At 51.1% G+C, this 21,176-nt stretch overlaps 3 long non-coding RNA genes and 1 other non-coding gene across 4 annotated transcripts; 3 read left to right on the top strand and 1 right to left on the bottom strand.

The window, feature by feature from the left end:
* Positions 1-10,364: 10,364 nt before the first annotated feature.
* On the top strand, positions 10,365-13,589 carry LOC141578428 (uncharacterized). The gene is made up of 3 exons (XR_012508824.1): positions 10,365-10,544; positions 13,089-13,246; positions 13,382-13,589. It is a non-coding gene; the product is annotated as an uncharacterized LOC141578428 (long non-coding RNA).
* On the top strand, positions 11,945-12,053 carry LOC141578533 (U6 spliceosomal RNA). Its single transcript, XR_012508907.1, has one exon. It is a non-coding gene; the product is annotated as a U6 spliceosomal RNA (small nuclear RNA).
* Positions 13,590-14,550: 961 nt separating the features above from the next.
* LOC141578429 (uncharacterized) lies at positions 14,551-18,443 on the bottom strand. Its single transcript, XR_012508825.1, has 2 exons — positions 18,015-18,443; positions 14,551-17,724 (listed from the first exon to the last, which is right to left on the bottom strand). It is a non-coding gene; the product is annotated as an uncharacterized LOC141578429 (long non-coding RNA).
* Positions 18,444-18,772: 329 nt separating this feature from the next.
* LOC141578427 (uncharacterized) lies at positions 18,773-20,491 on the top strand. Its single transcript, XR_012508823.1, has 2 exons — positions 18,773-18,854; positions 18,984-20,491. It is a non-coding gene; the product is annotated as an uncharacterized LOC141578427 (long non-coding RNA).
* The last annotated feature ends 685 nt before the right edge of the window (positions 20,492-21,176 follow it).

Below are 21,176 nucleotides of genomic sequence, written 5' to 3'. Positions count from 1 at the left end.
CACGAGACCGATCCCTTGACATTTGCTTTTCTGGATGAAAGGATCTGTCCTAGATCATGTCAACCTGAAGGAAAACATTTGGGTTCCTTCCTGTTCGCATTCCCTGCCTGCATGTTCCCTTGAAAACCAGTTCCATAGAGCTCTTTCATGAATGAACTCTGGCAAGTGTATGTGGAGGAAGAAACATGCCAGGCCTACAAGCCGGGGACATACACAAGTGCCTACATGCATACATGCATACATGGGACCGAGCCCTTTCCAGATCCTTGGACGGCAGTACCATAGAAATGAGGATGGCTTCCACAAGACTCTCAGGCAAGCCAAGCTCTTTTGCGAAAGCGATAGCTTGTGCACAAAGGAGAAGGTGGCATGAGGGGAGAGGGAGGGGGAGTGCCAGCTCCCTGAGCAGCAGGGGCCATGCTTTTCTACCTAAAGGAAGGGCTTTGTCTCAGGATCACTGATCACTTCCACAAATCATCCGATATCTTGGATCGGCCGCAGGCGGCTCCAGGGTGAAGAGCCATCGCCCCAGGCTCTGTGGGGAATAGAGAAGACTTCCGTGAGGGGAAAGAAACGCATGAGAATTTTCTGCAAGAAAGCTCAGGAACAGATAATGTAAACACGGAGAGTTGAGCTTCCTGTCTCGTGACAGCTAGGTCTACTGGGTCATGTCACAGAGAGCAAGCGAATCCTTTATTCCCCTGAGCCTTTTTCTTTTTCTTTCTCTATCTTTCTTTGTTCTTTGTTCCCTTTAGAGTGTGTGTGTGTGTGTGTGTGTGTGTGTGTGTGTGTGTGTGTGTGTGTGTCTGTGTCTGTGTCTGTGTGTGTGTGTCTGTGTGTGTGTCTGTGTGTGTCTCTGAAACTCAGGTACTGCCCTGTCTCATACAGACGAGACCAGCAGATCGACATGACCAGAGATTTTGTAGCTTTCATTTAAAAACTATAGGTCACTCACGAGTCGGGTAGGACGGGTGCTGCGTCCAGCGCAGCTCGGGACCGTGTCTGAGGACGGGCGACGCAAGAATTAAGAAACAAAGAGACCAAGTAAAGAGCGAAAATGGGACCAGGGGACTCAAGGTCTCGTGGATCTAGAGTGCCAAAAGCCTGGTCGACATCCTGTTTATTGGGAGTATACGGCTCAGGGAAAAAAAAAAGAAATGCGATCAAAGAGGTGGGGCTTTAGATATTTCATGCCAGAAGCACGAAGTTCTGCTTGCTGGCTAACTGATTCATTTCAGGCCTATCCCTTCCAGGAACAATCACCCTCCTCGGGGGATGCAAAATTTCTAAGTGTATCCTGTGATTGCCTCTGGGACATCTCGAGATAGCAAATATTTCCCCGGGGTTAAACCACATGCTTTCCTGCCAGAACCAAGTTCTGTTAATGGATGATCTGGCTTCCCATGACCGTCCATTGTTTTACCCTAAGGAAATATCTGCCATCTGTTGCGCCCTCACGGTCAATCTCAGGATTGCCCCTCACACAATTTCTTGAGCATCATACATGTTATAGGTCATCGACTGTGTAAAACATGAAAACAAAGCAGGCGTGTGCATTTTTAAGCAAGTAAGTGTGAATGTAAGATTTTACGCTCATGGAAATGCTGGTGCAGCTTGGTTTCTAGTTGCTGGTTCTCCAGCAGCTTGTTTCCCAGCAGACGCGTAGGACACTAGAGAACCCACTCACTCAGAAAGAACCGATGGGACGGGTAAGGTTTTTCGGCTCAGAGGGTGAAAGCTTTTAAACTCTGTGTGGAAAAAAGACGTTTCAGGTGTATATTTCTCCTTAAGAAGGCTGCGAATTAGAGTTTCGACGAGGGAGACCACGCAGCAGTGTGTACGTTTAAAAAGGCCTCCGCGTGCCCCTCCCCACCCTTTTTTGTTTGTTTGTTTCTTCCATTCGGTTTCAGGTTCTACCTGATTCAGCCCCCTGGCCTCAGTCTCTGGCCACTGTGGGCTATGCAGACAGACGTTTCTGACGTTGTCGAGATGGACAAGATAAGGAGGGTTCCCCCCAGAGAACTGGGCCGCTGCTTCTATGAGATCAAAAAGCTGACCTACTCATCCAGTTCTATGTTTAGAAATTTGCTCCTTTCTGGGAAAGCGTAGAGCTCTGCGGTAGAGTGCGTGCTCAGCATGCACAAGGCCTTGGGCTCAGTCCCCAGTACCACCACTGAAAACGTATAATAAATCTAAATAATTAATTGAAACGTAGATAAAGACACCTAATGACCCGTCCCCCCTCCAAAAAGATAAAAACTTCTTGTTAAAAATTTTTTATTTTATTTTATTTTTTTATTTTTTTAGTTAAAAAGGCAGGAGGAGGACGAGGACGAGGACGAGGACGAAGAGGACGAGGATGAGGAGGAGAAATTAGCTTCTTTCCAACAAGGAGATTTCCAGGTCAAATGGAGAGCCAAATATTTCTATGTTCTAAAACTTCAGCTTTCCACGTATCCTGGCGTCAAAACGTCGGCACGGGTAAAGATTGTTCATCATTCTGTGACTATGCACTTCCTGCATTTTGGAGTGTTCATCTGTCCTTTCTCTTAGGAATAGATGATCATCAGAAATAGCAGTTCTGTTGATTAAACCCCCTTTTAACATATCGTTGTTTCCTGGTCACTAAAGTTACCTAATAATCACTTCACAGTCTATGGAAGTCAAATCATTGTGCTGTACACCCGAAACTGATAGAGGGCTGTATGTCAAACCTATGTCAATAAAACTGAAAAAAGAAAAGAAGAAGAAGAAAAGAAAAGTCTGCTTGCTCGGGGCATCCGGTAAAGGCCCTCTTTCTGAGCGCACAAGTCAACCTCGGGCCGATTCACCCTGTCCCTGAAGAAGGGCAAAAATCCTCCACTCTATCTCCCGTTAGGTCCCGGACACTAGCCAGAGTTCCTCCTCCCTCAACCCCCACCCCGTTCCTGCGTCACACTGTGTGGGCTCAGGCACACAACCTATCGCTTTCCTTTAGCGTGTGGAATGAATATCGCCCGAAGGGAATTTCCTTTGTTGTCGTTTAAATAAACTGACGTGTTAATAAGTGCTCTGGAGGGACACATTCCCTTTGACCTGATCAGCCATAGTGACATCCCATGACCCAGGAATGTACAATATCATGGATTGGAAAGGATCTTAGAATTCAGAAATCATGGTGACGTGGGTCTGATGACCTAGCTGGCTCCATACAAACCAAGAGATGAAGGTGCCCAACGTTTTCACTCGATGCTGCCTAAGTTCTTGACAGTCACTTTAAAAAAGGAAAAGGAAAATTTGCATGGCACGCTTAGTTTTGAGAATGCTATCTGACTGCATGGTGGAACGCAAGGAAAAGCCGTGACGCTCGCCCACGGTATCGAGAGAAACGCAGAACCGTGTTTCTGGTAGCTTTCTTCACCGCTGCGCAAAGGCGGGAGCGACCGCTACCTCACGCAGAGGAGGAGAGGACGGGTTTCTCGGCCCCGTCACGCAATGCCAGGCAGAAGAAGCCTTCTCCGATGAGACAGAAGCGTGTCAAAGCGCATCCCTGCGTCGAAGGCTTCGGTTTCCCGGGGAAGGGGGTCGAGCCGAGGGACCCAGGCCCCCACGTCAGTCAGTCTTTCACTGGATTCACTGGCCTCGCTGTTACTCCTCAGCGATGGCCCCTCAGATTGCTCTCGTGTGTCTTTACCTTCTGGCTTTAGGAAGGACTTTAAACTTCGGCTGAGGGGCGGGACACCCAGAAGGGTTCTTTCAGTTCACCCCATCTTAGGTATTGCCATATCCAACACGTTGGTTTTCATCCCATCGTGGACCTACCTACCGGAGAGTTTCGCTGCTTAAAAGTCCCCTGTGCTCCACCTATTCATCAACAACCCCCCGCCACAACACACACACACCCGCACACACACACACCCACACAGACAACCTTCACCACCACCACCCCCGACCCCACTCATCTTTTCACCCTCTCTGGGGCTTTTGCCCTTTTGAGAATGAATGTCATCCAGAGCCGGTACCCTACAGGATGCCACCTTTTCAGATTGGCTTCTTTCAGGGAGTCAGGGGCACACAGAAACGGCCCCGCCTGTCTCCCACAGGTCTCTCGGCTCCACGGGTCCCTGGTTTCCTTTTTAGAGCCAAATCACATGCTGTGGCACGGACCTAGCCCGGGCTACGTGTCCCTTCACCTCTTGAAGGACGCGTCTGTCCCGGTCGCCTCCACGGTTCCGGCAGTGATGAAGCAAGCCCCTCCACACCCCCACCCCCACCCCGCCCACCGTCCAGGTCCGTCCGCGTTCAGGTTTCCGCGTGGACGGAGCCCCGAGGGCTAGGCCTCAGGGTGAGAGTGGTATGGCGGGTGGCAGGTGGCGCACTGAAGGGTCCCAAATCCGGAGGATGCCGGCAAGGAAGGTCGCCAGGTCAAAACCTTCCTTCCCTCCCTCCGTCTCCTTAGGGTGGATGGCTGGGCCCGTGAATTCAGAGAGGACACGAGACACATGCTGTGAGCCGAGATTTCCAAGCCAGGAGAACTGGTGGAGGGTAAAGAAACGAGTTGATTGGGGGGGGCGGGGGCGATGGGGGGGGGCTCTTAGGACTGCAGCCCAGGAGACACAGATGCAAGAAAGAAGCACTGGAAGTGTGTGTCATCAGACTACCCCACGGGGCAAGTGGAGAAGGGGAAACGAAAGAAAACACACCACAAGAGCAAGGCGGGAACTTTGAAACGACCAGGCTGCGGCTAGCAGCTGCTGGCAGATTTGTTTTTGAAACCGGTTGGTGGTGCCCTTGAGCTTGATACAGTTCTGACCACTCATGCCCCCCCTCCCCCCATTGATGCCGGTGTCGGGACCCAGGGGAGGCCACCCCAAACATGTATGTGCCTCCGTGGCACATGGATGGGTTAGAAATGAGAGTGACCGAAGAAGCCGAGGGGCCAGCAGACGCAAGAGGGACCCTCAGACTCTTCTTTCTGTCTCCCTGAAAGCGGGAAATCGATCACTTCCGTGGAGGGTGCCCTCCCTGCATCTGGACTTAGGAAAACACCCTGATCACCCACTGAGAGCCTTCAGGCCCCGGAAGCCTAGAGAAACCAACCAACCTCGTGACTTCTTTCAGGGGCTTCCCCCCCTCCCCAAAACCCAAACTCCGTCTCGATTCTTCACGGACGGGTCACCCAAAACCAAAGGCTCTCAGCCCGGCCCATTTCGCACAAAGGGCTGATTTCTTGTCCTAAAACGGAGAAAAGCTGCCTGCTTCGGGGACACATGAGTGCTTGAATGAAAGACAGTAGGTTCCCTGTCGCTCCTGCTCAACGATCCGTCTGGGGTCCATTTTTGGATCAGTCAAGCCCAGAGAACTCAAGATGTGTAGAGGGAGGGGACAACGTCCCCCTCCCTGAAACAGGACTATGTCTGCAACAAAGTTCCTCCCACTGGCCGTCCAGCTCCATTTTGGATGACTGAATCCTGGTTCACCTCATTTGGGTGTTTTGTTTTTGTTTCTGTTTTTGTTTTTGTTTCTGTTTTTGTTTTTGTTTTTGATTAATAGACTTTATTTCCTGGAGCAGTTTCAGGCTCACAGCAGAATTGAGCAGAAAATACAGAGAGTTCTCACATAGCCCTCCCCACCCACACATATATCCTCCACTCCCCTCAACATCTCTCATCGGTGTGGCCTATTTGGTAAAACTGATGATCCGACATGGACACGTTATTATCCATCAAAGTCCATAGTTTACAGGACGGTTCACTCTTGAGGTTGTACGTTCTATGGGTTTTGACAAATGTACAATGACATGTAGCCACCACTATGGTATCCTACAGAATAATTTCATCGCCTTAAAAATCCCTCACGCTGCATCTGTTCATTCCTCCTTCCCTCCCTCTCCCCAAACCCCTGGATACCATGATCTTTTGATTGTTTCTAGAGCTTTGCCTTTTCCAGGATGTCATTTGGTTGGAATTGTACAGTTGGTAACAATTTTCAGACCGGTTTCTTTGATTTAGTAAGATGTCTTTTAAGTTTCTTCCATGTCTTTCACGGCTTGATAGCTAATTTCCTTGTCTTTCGTTCTTTTTTATTTATTTATTTATTTTTTTAAAATGTTTTTACTGCACATATATTTTTAATTTACATATATGTACTGTTCATTGTTTCCAGGAAGGTTTAGAGCTTTAGCTTTTTAAACTTACATACTTATCAAAGGAATAAAGCCAACCACAAAAGAAGAATGAATTCAAAAAGATACACACACCCTGCTATTAACAGCAACATCATTTATGATTGCCAAGATATGGAAGCATCCTAAGTGCACATCAATATTTGAATAGATAAAGAAGAGGGGACACACACACACACACACACACAAACACACACACACACACACACACACACACACACACACACACACACATACACACACACACGTAATGGAATACAATTCACCCATGAGAAAGAAGGATATTTTGCCATTTGTGGCCCTTCCTTTCCTTTTTTTTTTTCCCCCTCCACTTTAAAAACCAGAATTTTATAACTGGGATAAACACTTCCATTGAGTCAAAAACAGTAAAATGCCTAGAAATAAACTTAATCGAGGAGGTTATCTATACTCCAGAATCTGAAATGACACAAAGAAATGGAAAGATGCCTTGTGCTCTTGCATTGGAAGAATCAATACTATCAACATGGCCACACTATCCAAAGCAATCCGCAGGTTCCATGCAACCCCTGTCAAAATACTCACGACATTCCTCACAGAACTAGAACAAACAATTTCAAAATTTTTAAGGAACAACGGAAGACCCTAAACAGGCAAAGCAATCTTTCGAAGGTCTCCTCTCCCTCCCTCCCTCCCTCCCTCCCTCCCTCCCTCCCTCTCTCTCTCTCTCTCTTTCTCTCTCTCTCTCTCTCTCTCCCCCCCTCTCTCCCCCTCTCTCTCTCCCTCTCTCCCCCCCCTCCCTTTCTCTGTCATCTTTTTGTTCTCTTTCCTTAGGATTTGATGACTTGAGACCATCCTTTATCATTCCTTGTAAAGCCGGCTTGATGGTGCTGAAATCTTGTAGCTTTTGTTTATCTGTGAAGCTTTTGATTTCTCCCTCAAATCTGAACGAGAGCCTTGCTGAATAGAGTATTCTTACCTGTCAGTTTTCCCCTTTCATCACTTTAAGTATGTTGTGCCACCCACTTCTGGCCTGTAGAGTTTCTGCTGAAAGATCAGCTGATAACCTTACGGGAGTTCCCTTGTATGTTATTTGTTGCTTTTCTCTCGTTCATTTTAATATTTTCTCCTTATCCTTAATTTTGGTCAATTTGATGACAATGTGCCTCGGTGTGTTCCCGTATGGTACTCTCTGCACTTCCACCTCATTTGGTTATTTAAAGGATCTTCAGTCTGTTCAATTCATAGGAGAGAACTTCCACGTGTATTTCTTCTCAGTTTTATGAAACAAAGAAGGACCCAGGAAACTGGCAAAACATAAATGCTTTTCTATTGGGTTGAGCAAAGACAGGCCCTGGCCGGGGACGGGGGGGGGTGCTGGAGGGTCGGGGGGGGCGGTGTAGAGAAGGATATAGATCATTGTTAGAGTGCCTGCTTAGCATGCATGATGCCCTGGGTTCAATCCCCAGAACCACCATTAAAATAAATAAATAACCTAATCAAACCCATCCCCCTCCTCCCCCCCCCCAAAAAAAAGAAGGAGAAAAGAGTGAGAGACAGAGACAGAGACAGACCATCGGGAAAAGTAGCTGCACTAATACTTCCAAGAAACAGGACAACATAAAGATAATGGAAGAAATGCTGGATAGTGAACAGCCACGGGTGGTTGGCACAGACCCATAGCTTCTGGACTCGCTAAAAAAAAAAAAAAAAAAAAAAAAAAAAAAAAAGAATATGAGAATCATATGGATCAGGAGATTGGGTCTGAATTTTGTGCCGTTTGACTTGTGCCAGTTACAAAGGTCATGCATAAGGAAGATGACTGGCTACTTTATTGTCTGAAATGAGACACTTGAAAGTGAAAGGAGGTGCTATACAATCGTGCCTGGACTGGGATTTTTCTAAGGGAGCCCAAATCCTTTACAATATATATCATGTTTTCAAAAATGAATATCATTCCTGGACAAGATTTAAGCAATTTTTTTCTGTGTTATCAGTAAACATTTTTAAAAAATCAGTAAGAAAGGAAGAGGGAGAGAGAAAGAGAGAGAACAGGAGTAACTATACGCGCGCGCGCGTGCGCGTGCATGCATGTGTGTGTGTGTGTGTGTGTGTGTGTGCGCGCGCGTGTGCGCGCACGTGGGTTGAGGTGGGGGCCTAAAAGAGGGTGAGGATTCTTTTCATCGAGGTCTGTTTGTACAGAATTCTCTCCTTCTCCGCTTTACACTGTGAAGGAAAAGCCCAGCTGGGCTAACAAGCTAAGTCGCAAATCTAAGTGTAACAAGTGTCGGATTACTGATCTGAGTTCTGCTGGGCTAACTCGTAAATCTAAATTAATAAGTGCCGGTTTGCTGATTCCCTGTTCATATTTTGCTAGCCAGCTGGATTTTCAAAGAGACATATCTGGCCTTGAAATGTTGGTTTGCTGCCTCACTGCCTCTACTTTCGTGATAATGATGTTGCTAAAGCTATTGCGTGCCTATTGGCCGAATACCCCAAGCTGGTACTTAACCCTATAAAACCTCATGTGCACGTCTTGGAGGTGCTCAAGGCTTAGGAGCAGAAGCCCCTCTGAGCCCGCCGGCGTAATAAATCTGAGTACTCCAACCCTCCGAGTGGTGCTTGTTTCTTGGCTGGCCTGTCATTTCCATAACAGCACCGTTGACAATAAGAACGTCACTCTCGTTCCGGCATAAAGAAGACATCTGGGGAGGGTGGGGTGGGGGGGTGGGGTGTAGATCTATGTTATGTCCTGATTCCAGGAAGGAAAGGGGCAAGAGTCGGCGTGCCCTTCTTTCTGGGGTATCTGTCTGTTCGCTTTTGGTGTTCGGCTGGTTTGGTTATTTCAGCTTTCTGTTTGGTTCCTTTCACAGATCCAGTGGCTCAAAACAGCATTCTGATTTTCTTTTCTCCTGGGGTTTGGTTTTTGATAGGTAGAGGGACAGGGCCCACGCAGGGGTGGGGGTGGGGGGTCACTGTGCCGGAGAAAGGGAGGCGGCTGTGGTGAAATCATCGAGCAGAGGGGATTTCTACGAGAGGGACTCTCCGAAGTGAATGGGGTCCAAGGAGATCAGCAGGGTTTCTGTGTGCTCGTTTGGTTTTGTTCGTGCGTGTGTTTGTTTTTTCTGGACGAGGCCAAAGAACTCTTCAGGTGGAGGTGTGTGTCCAAAGGGTCTGACAGGATGGGAGGATGCGGGGCGAGTCAGTCCATGTGCCCAGAAAGAGAGAGAATCTGTCATAGCTGAGACTCAGGCCTTTTTCAGACCTAGGCCCAGAGAGCAGTTCGGCTCCGAGCATTCACGGAGAAGTTCGCCGCCACCTCAGTCCTGTCCCCCACCCCCGCCCTCCCCCACGCCTCAGCCCCCAGTGAAGGAGGAATCATGAAGTGGCCGCACTTAGGCTAAGCCAATTTTTGGCTTTATGCTTACTGCTTGCTTTTAGAACGATCAGCAAACTCGACTGACCAGACACCGCTCCCAGCTCCAGGCCCACTGTTAAAAACAGCTAAAGTTGTCGATTCTAACTGTTTGATTTGACCTTCCTCTGATCGTTCAACTTGACAATCATGTTTGGCGTCTGAGTCTTTCCCCAGGAAGGGAGTCACGGGAGGATAAGCTCAGGAGAACGACCAGCCCCCTCCCACCCCCCACCCCTCACCCCGAGTTCCTCCGTGGCGCTGGTGCCGCCGGGTGAGTCTGACCAGATAAAGAAGGTCACGGGCTGATGACCTACTAGACCACCAGGAGGTCCCATGTTATCAGACACTCATCCAGATTTAGGAGGAAGTTTCATCAGAGACCCTTGTTGATCATGAGCACCTTTTGTGCTCCCGCCTGTTGTGATTCCCTTTCATGCTCCAACCTGTTCGTCCACAGAAGCATGAAACCCCAACCCCAAGACGGGTTCACAGTTTGGAGGGCACTAGCCTGCTGTGAGTCCCCTTTGCCCAGCAAAGCAATCAAGCTGCCTCTTTTCTTCTAAACTCTAAGACCCTGTCTCTGGGTTATTTGGCTCGTCAGGGACGGGGTGGGGGAGGGCGATCTTTCGGCAACACCCGCAGAAGTTTCCCTGAGTGGCAGGAACCAGCGTGGCCCTCAGGCCTCAGCCCCGCAGGCAGGCAGGCAGGCAGGCAGGCAGGCAGGCAGGCAGGCAGGCAGGCAGAGTTGGAGCGACCGTTGGTCCCGCCCCCGCCCGCGCACCACCACCCCCCCCCGCCCCCGCCGCTGCTTCCGCCGCCGCCGCCGCCGCCACCGCCGCCGCCGCCGCCTCCCAGGCCTTCTCCACCGATCGGTCCCAAATCGACTGACTGTCTCCTGGAAGCGGGGGCGGGGACGTCAGGAGGATCCATTCGGCAGGGCCTCGTTCAATCGCTTCATTCAAATGCAGAAAGCTCTGTGCTCAGGTCAGAGCCTTTGACTTGGCCTCCGGCTCCTCTCTGTTGAACGGCTTTTGTTCTTTGGTTTCAATTTCCCCACCCTTAGGCCACCCCGTCCCAACTGCACGGAGGGAGGCGGGAGGGAGGGGGAGAATCTCGCCTGGTCTCAGGCCAAAGGAGTCCCCTCCTTTTCCTAATCTGGGTAAACCCCACTACACCGTTTGAGAATCATGGAAGGGCATGGAAGCAGACCTCTGACTTGATAGATTCCTCTGGGATGGGAGACTTTAAAAAAACAAAATTCTTTTTCCCCTGCTTCCAGGGAGGCAGAAAGGAGGGCCAGAGTGTTCCTCTTGCCTCGGGCAGTTCTTTGTTTCTTTCTTTCTTTCTTTTGTTAAATCATTTTTTTTTCCTTTTTTTCTTCCAGTTTTATTGAGACAGAGTTGACATACAGCAGTGTATACTTTTGGGGGGGGGGCGGGGAGAGGAATTCGATTTTATGTATTTATTTTTGACCGGAGGTACTGGGGATTAAACCCAGGACCTTGTGCTTGCTTGCTAAGCACACACTCTACCACTGACCTATACCCTCCCCCTTGGCCAGTTGTGAAGTCCCTTTCATTCAGCATAGTCCATCGGGCACATTTTGGGGCAGCCTACTCTGGACCCCAACATTTCCCTATTCTGTAACTTCCCTGGAAGTTTTACACATTAAAAGCTGGGCTGTTGACTGTGCGTGTGCGTCCATGCGTGCGTGGGTGCGTGCGTGCGTCTGAGCGTGCATGCGTGCATGTGGTGTGGGGGCAGGAGGGAGGGAATAGTTTCCTAGAGGGCCTGTGTTTCATGGACCCAGTTTCTTAGTTCTGAGAACAGGTCTGTTCAAGGAAACAGTTGTAGTATCTCGTCTCAGGAGGCGGTGGTGTCGATGGGCTTCTGAAGCTAGGCCTAGGGAGCAAGCAGTCAGGTATCGCCTAAGAGGCACTTGTGTGGAAAACCAAAGTACAGCACAAAGGTTAATCATTGGAGCAGATGAGAAACCAGATTCAGGGCCGGGAGTAGGGGGTCAGTCTGGTAGGAGATTTCCACACATCGGGGTCATCGAAACGGCTCGAGCAGTATGAAATGCCTCTGATGATGTCCTGGGGTGTTCGGCTCAACTCTCTGAGCGGCTCCTCCAAAAACAGGCCCTAGGATGGTTTCCACAGGAGCTGTTGTGGCCATTTCTCTGACGTTTACCTCCCGTTGTCCAGCTTCAGTCTGCAGGGCTTCAGGAGACGGAGCATTTTAGTACTCAATGATGCCAAGACAAAAGGGTGAGAGAAAATGGGAAACGTTCGTGGAGATGGTCCTAGGCAGATAGTGGAGGCAACTAGAAGACTTTCAGTCTCCGGGCCGGCTTTCAGGTTGAGACAAAAACCCTAAGGCAAGCGCTTGCTGCCACAGCACATCGACTAACACGGGAACCATCCAGAGAAGATCAGCACGGCCCCTGAACGTGGATGACACACACACATACGTGAAGCGTTCCGTAGCTTTAGTGATGTCAGTCACCCAGAGAAAGACAGATATCCTATGCCATCACTTCTAGGTGGGATCTGAAAGTAAGTCAAGACACCCATCCATACATAAATAACTCCATTTTAAAAAGACTCCAAGGAACCTATTTACAAACCAGAAACAGACTGGACTCGCAGACATGGAAAAGAAACCGATGGTTAACACAGGGGACAGGGTAGGGTGGAGGAACGGGGGAGGGCAGAGGGATAAATCAGGAGTTTGGGATTAGCAGATATAAACCACCCTATACAAACTAGGTACACAAGTAGGTCCTACTGTCTAGCACAGGGAACTATGTTCAATAGCTTGTAATAACCTATCCTGAAAAAGTATACGTGTGTGTGTGTGTGTGTGTGTGTGTGTGTGTGTGTGTGTGTGAATAAGTGAATCACTATGCCGTACGTCATAAATGAACACAACATTGTAAGTCAACTATACTTCCATTGACAGAGAGTTCCTACAATAAACAGGCAGGCAGGCAGGCAGGCAGGCAGGCAGGCAGGCAGGCAGACAGACACAGACACAGACACAGACACAGACACAGACACAGACACACACACACACACACACACACACACACACACACACACACACACACGCCCCACAGACACAGGGGAACCCTAAGGAAAACGAGTAGCACTAGTATCTCTTATCCATGCATGTCTATCCCAGTTTAATGGAAACCTAAGTTTTTGCCTCCAAGTCAATGATGCTAATAACTCTGCTGCCAAGAATAGAAAAATCCTCACGGAGGATTTCTGAATCCCAGAAGGGTCAGGGAGGGAGAAAAAGAGAAAGGGTTCCATTCTGCTGACAGAGGTATGATAGTTACCATGTGGGTGTCCGCCTCTAAAAGGAAAGGAAGGGGAAAAAACAAAAGTTTATTTTCCCTTGTATCTGAAAAGAAAAAAATTTAAAACTCAATCCTCTTGGAGACAAGAAGTCGTACACACCTCATGTCACTGATTCTCCTCCTCCACCTCCTCCTCCTCCTTCCTCTACTTCTTCTTCTAGTCTATACCTCCCATGGATTCTGACGACCTTGCCTGATGATGGCGGGTGATGGGGGCAGAGATCGATCCTTCTGAGAAGTAAGTTGGCAAGCGCTTTAGTGAAGCCTCGTAGGATTTACCCAGTGAAGCGAGTGCCTTCGTCCCTGGAGGCTGCGGAAAGTATGTCCCCAAGTCACATACGCATGTGTTTGTCTTTTGTTGTCGTTGTTGTTGTTGGTGGTGGTGGTGGTGGTGGTGGTGGTGTGTGTGTGTTTGTTTGTTTGTTTATTTGTTTGTTTGTTTGTTTGTTTGTAGCAGTGTCCTGGCCATGCTGAGGGCATCAGGCTTGCAGCGGGGGAAGGAAGGCTTCAACCCCTTTGGAAGTCATACCTACCATCCCAAGAACGTCTGGATGACCCCTACTATGTGGCAGTTGAATGGGGGCCAGTTACTGGGGTTCAGCGGGTCCAGAGAGAGGAGGTCTGAGGCCTCTGGGGACAAAAAGTTTGTACGTATGTATGTATGTATGTATGGCCAGTTGACTGTTTTTGCGGTCCTATAGGAATCTTCCTGCCCCTGTCTATTGAACAATGGGAGTCATCTTCCAAGTGCCCTGACACCAGACACCACGGTGGGTGAAGGAATGCGGGTGGGGTGGGGGTGGGTGGGGGAGGTCATCCAGGGAGCTGGGAGAAACCGAGCACGTCCGTGGGTCGGTGGGTCGGCCTGTCGGATGGTCGCCATGCTGGGTTTCCCCTAACCCAGGCCATTTGCCGAATGGACAGAACAGACTGGGGCCACGTGTGCCACCCACCCTCTTTCCGGAGGCTGTGGTCCACTGTGTTTGCATGAAAGTCAGTGAAGGAGGCATCTCCTCGGGACTCGGTTCCGTCCCTTTCACGAGAGCCTCCACTTTGGATGACAGCCAGCCAGCCAGCCAGCCCTCGATGCCAGGGCAGTAGACGACTGCCAGGAATATCCCATCCTTTCTGGAACCCTGAGTGTACCCACCTGTACAGACACAAGGCTGAAGAATACATGACGTTCCTTCCTAGTTGACAGCACTCCCCATGTCACTGAAACAGTGTCCAGTACGCTGACGTCATCTCCTCCCTCTCCCACACCCCCGCACGCGCACAAACACGCGCGCGCGCGCGCACACACACACACACACACACTCTGTCTGTCTGTCTGTCTGTCTGTCTGTCTGTCTGTCTGTCTTCTAAGGATGGAGAAGAGTTTGCTGAGCTATTTCGGGTGCCCTCTCATCCTAGTTCCTATCTCCAAGTTGGTTCAAAGTCCAAAAGGCGGTCAAGCACTTAATCAGATAGGTCCCTCATAAAGAATGCCTCCCACATCACGACGACAGGCTTCTTAGGCCAGCCGAGAAGCTCCTTCAGTTCTGCGCCCATCTTGGCTCTAAGTTGATATCAGTCTGTTACGGAAATGACAGGCCAGCCAAGAAACAAGCACCACTCTGAGGGTTGGAGTACTCAGATTTATTACGCCGGCGGGCTCAGAGGGGCTTCTGCTCCGAAGCTCTGAGCACCTCCAAGACGTGCACATGAGGTTTCATAGGGTTAATTACAAATATGGGTCTATTCGCCAATAAGACTCAAACAACAAAAAGCAAAGGATCAGTACACTGGAGCTTATCAATTTGGAACAGATCACGTTACTGACACTTGTTGAGCTTGGATTTACGAGTTAGCTTGTTAGCCCAGTAAACTGACACTAAACTTCAGATTTACGAGCTAGCCCAGCAGAACTTAGATCAGTAAACGGACACTTATCACACTTAGATTTGTGACTTTAGCTTGTTAGCCCAGCTGGGCTTTTCCTTTACAAGTCCTCCAGGATCCAAGAAAGCCACGTTGGAAAACAAGTGGTGATTCTGATGGGACAGGAGATCAGTCATTTGGGGGCGAAGGGTGGGGTAGGGAGACATACCAGCCTGTCTGTCTGTTTTCACCCAGTGTGGGAGCCGTCCCAAAGAGATAACTCGAGAAGAGAGAAACAGGGAGTTGACAAAGAACACGTGCAGTGGCGTGCCCTCCCCCCCCACCCCAGGAGAAGGCCAAGCCAGAAGTCCCTCCGGATGGCGGGCTCCGGACTCCAGCTTCCAGGGGAAGCGATTTTTTTTTTCCTCCCCATTTCAGGCCCGGAAGAAGAGGGAGAGGCAGAGTGTCCTTCTCGGGCATCCGCTGTTTCTGAAGCACGCTTGTTGCCAAAAGATCGGCCCCCGTCCCCGACGAGCCCAAGAATCCAGAGACAAGGTCTTGGAGCTTAGAAGCAAAGAGGCCATTTTATCACTCTGCCGGGCAAAGGGGATTCACAGCAGGCTAGCGTCTTCAAAACTGTGTACCCACCTTGGGGATGGAGTGGGTGGGGTGGTTCTAGAGCCATAGCTCAAACAATCGGGCATCGATCACCATCCACAGAATCGTTTTCTCATCAGAAGACTCAGAATGGTGTCACGAAGCCTCCAGGTGACCCATTCTATAGAGGCTGGTGGTTAGATCTCGTTATCTCATAAGCACTCAAGGTGTGGCCTTCTTGGTCACTCAGGCTATTTTGTCAGGTCATTAGTCCCGTGACCGACCTTCTCCTCGGAGAAAGACTCAGAGACCCAGCATGATGATGACTTTCAATGAGTGAAATACAGTAGAAACAGTAAGATCGATAGCTTCCAGTTTCAACAACAGGCCTGGAACCGTGAGCAGCAACCAGTCAGTCAGGACAGTTGACCGTTTTCAGGGCGAGCATAAGAAACCGAATGACACCCCCCCCAGCAAATGAATGAGTGAATGAATGAATGAATGACCTAATGATCCTCCCCTCCCCCCCCCCGCCAAAAAAAGAAGAAGCAATCCGTTAGCCTAATTCCGGCCATTTTATTCATCCTCCTTCACCCTGAAGCCCCAGTCACCCACGTGCCACAGTGGTCTGTTTTCTGGTTTCCTCCACCACCCCACCCCCCACCAACCACCACCCCGCCAACATCCCCCCATGCCCAACCACAGCCCCAAGTGTGGGACTGGACGGGGGTGCAGGGGGCTGAGGGGGCGGCAATGGCGGCTTGAGGTGAGGGTGGGGAGTGTTCCGCCCAGATCGTATAGGAAGCTCAAACACAGCTGCAGTACGAGACAAGATGGTAGATTTCTGTGAGTCCTCCCTCCTCTTAAAATCCGTCCTAAGGAGGAGACAGACAGAAAGAGAAACATCACCCTCACTCCCAACGCCTCCTGCGCCCTCGATGCGCCCCAAAACAACAAGAAAAACAAAAACAAACACGACCACAAATAAGTCGCTATCCCTGGGGAAGAAGGATTCGATGGCATGGGGATATCATTCTAAAATTCATTCCCTCTTCATCACATTTCATGGAAACCGATTGCAATCTATGAGGCCCTGTGAAGGTAGGGGTTGGGGGGGTAGGGAGGAGGGAGGGAAGTGAAGGGGGGAGGGGGGGAGAGAGAGAGAGAGAGAGAGAGAGAGAGCGAGCAGAGGAGAGGAGGGATAAAAGGGGAGAGGACAGGAAAGGAGAGGAGGGAAAAGAGGGGAGGGGAGGGGAAATGAGAAGAGGCGAGGGGAGAGGAGAAGAGGGAGAGGAGAGGAGTGGAGGGGAGAAGAGAGGAGTGGAGGGGTGAGGGGGAAGTGGGGAGAACAGGGAAGAGGAGAGGAGGGGAGAGGAGAGGAAAGAGAGACAAGGGAGACAGACAGACACGCATGCGCGCGCGCGCGCGCGCGCACACACACAGAATAGCGAAATGGAGAGAGAGGCAGAGAGAGAGAGAGAGAGAGAGAGAGAGAGAGAGAGAGAGGCAGAGAGAGAGAGAGAGAGAGAGAGAGAGAGAGAGAGAGACAGACAGACAGACAGACAGACAGACAGACACGGATCTAGGTCAGGGATACTACACATGGGTATTCTTCTGAGTGATTTTATGTGTTTTCTCAATCGCCACCTCTATGGAGATAAAAATCGCTCCCATAAGATGAAGGGAGTCCTTCTGCCACCGCCCGCGGCCCCGCCCACCAGCACCGCTTGTGTTTGTCAGGGATTCCAAGCCAAAGCACGTGGAGGAGCGGGAGAGCTTCCTGGCAGCCCAAGGAGGAGGAAAGTCCGGCAGCATGAGAGAGGTGGTTGGCACGGGGAAGCTGGAGGCCGGCTGAAGAGAAGATGGGTGAGGGGGCAGGGAGGAGGGTTTCCCAAGTTGGAGAGCCAAGACGAGGGAGGGGAGCTGTCGGTGGCTGCGTTCTGACCCCGACCCCAACCCTGACTGGAGCGGATCCCTGAAAGGAGGCGGTTCGGGCTCTCTGGCCGAGAACGCCCCTCTCTTCCTCTTTGTGCAGAAACACCTTCCGCGGACAGAGAAAGTCCATCCCGAGACCCTCGTCGGAAGAGTCCTTTCCAGACCCATCACGATCCTCCTGGGCCAAGGGGTCCAGGGGATGGGGCGGGGCCTCCATTCGATCCGTCTTCCGTCCGTCCGTCCGTCCGTCCATCCACAAGATCTTGAACATCCATGTAGGATTCTGGATGGTAGCAGTTTTCCAGGATCCTCGAAATCCTTGTAAGTCCTCTCCTGGCAGATTCGACCCCTAGGTCGTACCGCGCAGCACAGGGCACTAGATTCAGTCCCTCGGGACGAGGGTTCCTGAAAAAGACCAGGAAAAAGAAGAACAGAATCACTATGGTGTGCACCAGCCAGAAACCAGCACCACCTTGTCACTCTAAAAGACTTGCAAAAGGCGGGGTAGGGAGAGAAAGTCATAGGATGGCTACCATCCCTCCCACCCCCACCCCACACGCCAAGCCCCAGACCATCGTCATCCCTGCTCCCCCTCCCCTCCCCTTTCCTCTCCCTTCCCCCTCCCCCTCCCCCTCCCCTCCATCGACGCCCGCCTCCCGCTTGTACCCCACTCCTCTGAACCCAGCACCACCCACCCCAGCCTGGACGGGCTCGGCTCAGATCGGCTCAGCTCGGCTCGGCTCGGCCCGGCCCGGCCCGGCCCGGCCGTCCGGTCGACTTCTTCGCAGGGTCTAAAATAGCGCCCGGCCGACAGGAAGGTGGCACATGGCACATGGCAGGGGAGCGAGCGGGACGGTTCGGGATCTCTGGGTGGCAGGGACACGCGGCCGGACAACCAGGAGCACGGACGGCCTGGCGTGCGTTTCTCCGCTCGTGGGGGCCTCGACCAGAGACCGTGGTACGGGGAACGGGGACACACACACACCACACACACACACACACACACACCACACACACACACACACACACCACACACACCACACACACCACACAGGCACAGACACACAGACACAGACACAGACACAGACACACACACACACACACACATACACACACACACACACACACACACACACCCCTTCACCCCCACCCCCAAACCTCTGACAGCTTTCGTTTGTTTTCGGCCGACCGTCCCTCGATGAGGTACGAGTGCCTTGGCTGGGGCTGGGGGGGGGGGTGGAGTTCCTCCCTCCACAACGACCCCACACAGGCTCTGTTCTGGTCACCCGAGTCCTCTTCCAAGTCAGACCACAGGCCTCCATCACCCGGCGCGAGCACTCGGGGAAACAGTCACCATCCTCATCGCTCCGCTCCACCTCTACACGTGAAGAACTGTTCCCAGCCCACGCCACTCCACCCCACCCCACGCCCCGATGCCACCCACCGCAGTGGAGAGAAACGAGGCGAATCCACAGACGTGCATCAATCCGATGAAGAAAACGACGGCCCTATTCCAAGGAAGCATGGATATCTAGGTAGGAGATTCATCGAGTACTATGGAGGCGGTGGGAAAGGGGGGGGTTGCGGTGGGGAGGGTCTAGAGATCAGGCAGTACAGCCCATGCTTAGCATGCAAAAAATAAAGGTCCAGGGTTCAATCCCCAGCACCTACTCTTCAAAAATAACCCGAGAAGAAGCAAGACGGCGGAGTAGAAGGACGCTCGTAGCTCACCCTCTCCCACAAATACACCAAAACTCACATCGACGGACCCACTCGGCCAATCAGACCACCTGCGGAACTCCGACAGAACACCGCCCTCTTCGAAAGACAAAGACGCCCAAAATCTGGTAGGAGAAAAGGAGAAAAGAAAGAGTCAAAAGCAAAACAGTGCGGGAGGGACCGGCAGAGGAGGAATAGGGCTCGTTCGCCAAACCTCCCCCTCTCCAACGGAGAGGCCGACGGGACGGTGGGGGAGCCTCCGAGTCTCAGATCTGCCCGGAGCGCCCCTTGACCGACCGACCCAAGTGAAATGGGCACAGAGGGTCCCCGCGACACCCAGCCCGAGTCGCAGGCCGGCAGCCGGGGGCCGGGACAGGCCGCACGAGCCGGGCGGAGGACCGTGGCGGCGGCACCACGCGCCGTGGCCGGGAGGGGATACAGAGCAGAACAACCCGCCCCCCCAACTTTCTTTCCATTACGGGGAAAGAAAGGCAAAGCAACACGGCCGGTGTGCCCTGGGGGGAGGGGCGCCGTAGCCTCCATCTACTCAGACCCGCGGCGCCATCACCGGCCCTTCTCGCGAGAAGAGAGGCGGGGCGCAGCCACAGCCGCCATAGCCCCTGGCGCGCGGCGTGCAGCGCGCGGGCGGGGGCGGGAGCGGGGGCGGGGCCGAGACTCGAATCCGCACCCGGGGGCTCTGCAACCTCCTAGGCAGGACTGAGACTCGTTTTCAGCCTGAGGCAGATATTATATATCTGCCCCGGTACCTCAGAGAACTCGCGCCACCAAGACTAAGAAGGAGCCGAGTTTTGGAACGCAGCAGGGGCGGGGCGGTTCCACGGTCTCCCCCGAGCCCACCTACGGAGAGGAGCGCCGACCCGACCCGAGGCGGAGCACACAGCCGCACAGAGCAGCGGAGCGACCGGCGCCGGGAGAGGGCAGGCGGCCAGCCACCCTCCGACCGCGGTGCCAGGAGGGGGTGCGATCTACTTGCCCACAGGCACCGAGGGCAGCACAGACGAGGGCGCCGACGGAGGGCCCGCGGAAACAGCAAGCTGAGTTCACGAAACAGGGCGACGACAGAAAGACTTCTCGGTGAAACCGTTAAGAGCGCACCGTCTCCAGGAGAACACATCCTTTTTTTTTTTTTCCTCTTTTTTTTTTTTTTTCTTTTCCTTTTTCTTTTTTAATCTCTTTTATATCGGTTTTACCTTCTGTTACCTTTTTAACCTTTACTTTTGAACAGTCGTATACGTTTACGGCTTTAATCCCTTTTAAATGTTTCATTTCAAGTCTTTATTATTATTATTTTTAAACATCCACCCCCTTCCCTTTTTCATTCTCTTGGTTTTGATCTCCTGTTACTGGTTATTCACAGGTTTCAAATATTGTTTCTCGAATTTTTTCCTCCTTTTTATTAAGGTTATTAAAAGACGTCTCAACTCGATCGCTATTCTGCTTCCACTGACTCTTCTATTCATGATTACACACTGTCTTCAAACCTTTTCTTTCTCCCGTCTTTTAAAATCCTCTGTTTTATCTTTTGTTAAAATCTGTTCTATTTCCGATTACCTTTTAAAAATTTACTTTTGAAACAATTGTATATTATTTTCTGATCTTTTCTATTTGTTTTTAAAGGCTTTTAGAAGACGTCTCAACTCAATTGCTATTCTGCTTCAACTTGCTCTTCTATTATTGATCGTACACTGTTTTCAAACCTTTTTTTCTCCATTCTTTTAACATCCTGCCCCCCACCCCCCTCTCTCCCTCTCCCCCTCTGTCTCTGTCTCTGTCTCTCTCTCTCTCTCTCTCTCCCCCTATCCCCCTCTCTCTTTTAAAGTTTTATTCCTGCCTAGGCTTTCGATAAATACATAAACTCCTTAAGGACCCCAATAGATAACTGATACTCCTTAAGCCACAGTGCCAGAGAGATAGGAGCATTATGAAGAAGCAGAGGAACCACTCCCAATTAAAAGAGCCAGAGAAATTCCCTGAAAGCACGATCCATGAAATAGACGTGGATGGCCCGCTCGATCAAGATTTCCAAAAAGGAGTGATCCAAGTCCTGAAGGAACTCCAAGAGATAGTGTTGAGAGATATACTATACGTCAAAAACGAAATCGAAGCTATAAAGAAGA

Source organism: Camelus bactrianus, chromosome 8, assembly GCF_048773025.1.
Source record: "Camelus bactrianus isolate YW-2024 breed Bactrian camel chromosome 8, ASM4877302v1, whole genome shotgun sequence".
NCBI lineage: Eukaryota > Metazoa > Chordata > Mammalia > Artiodactyla > Camelidae > Camelus > Camelus bactrianus.
Note: the sequence above shows the minus strand (reverse complement) of the source record. Positions and strands in the feature narration are given on the sequence as shown.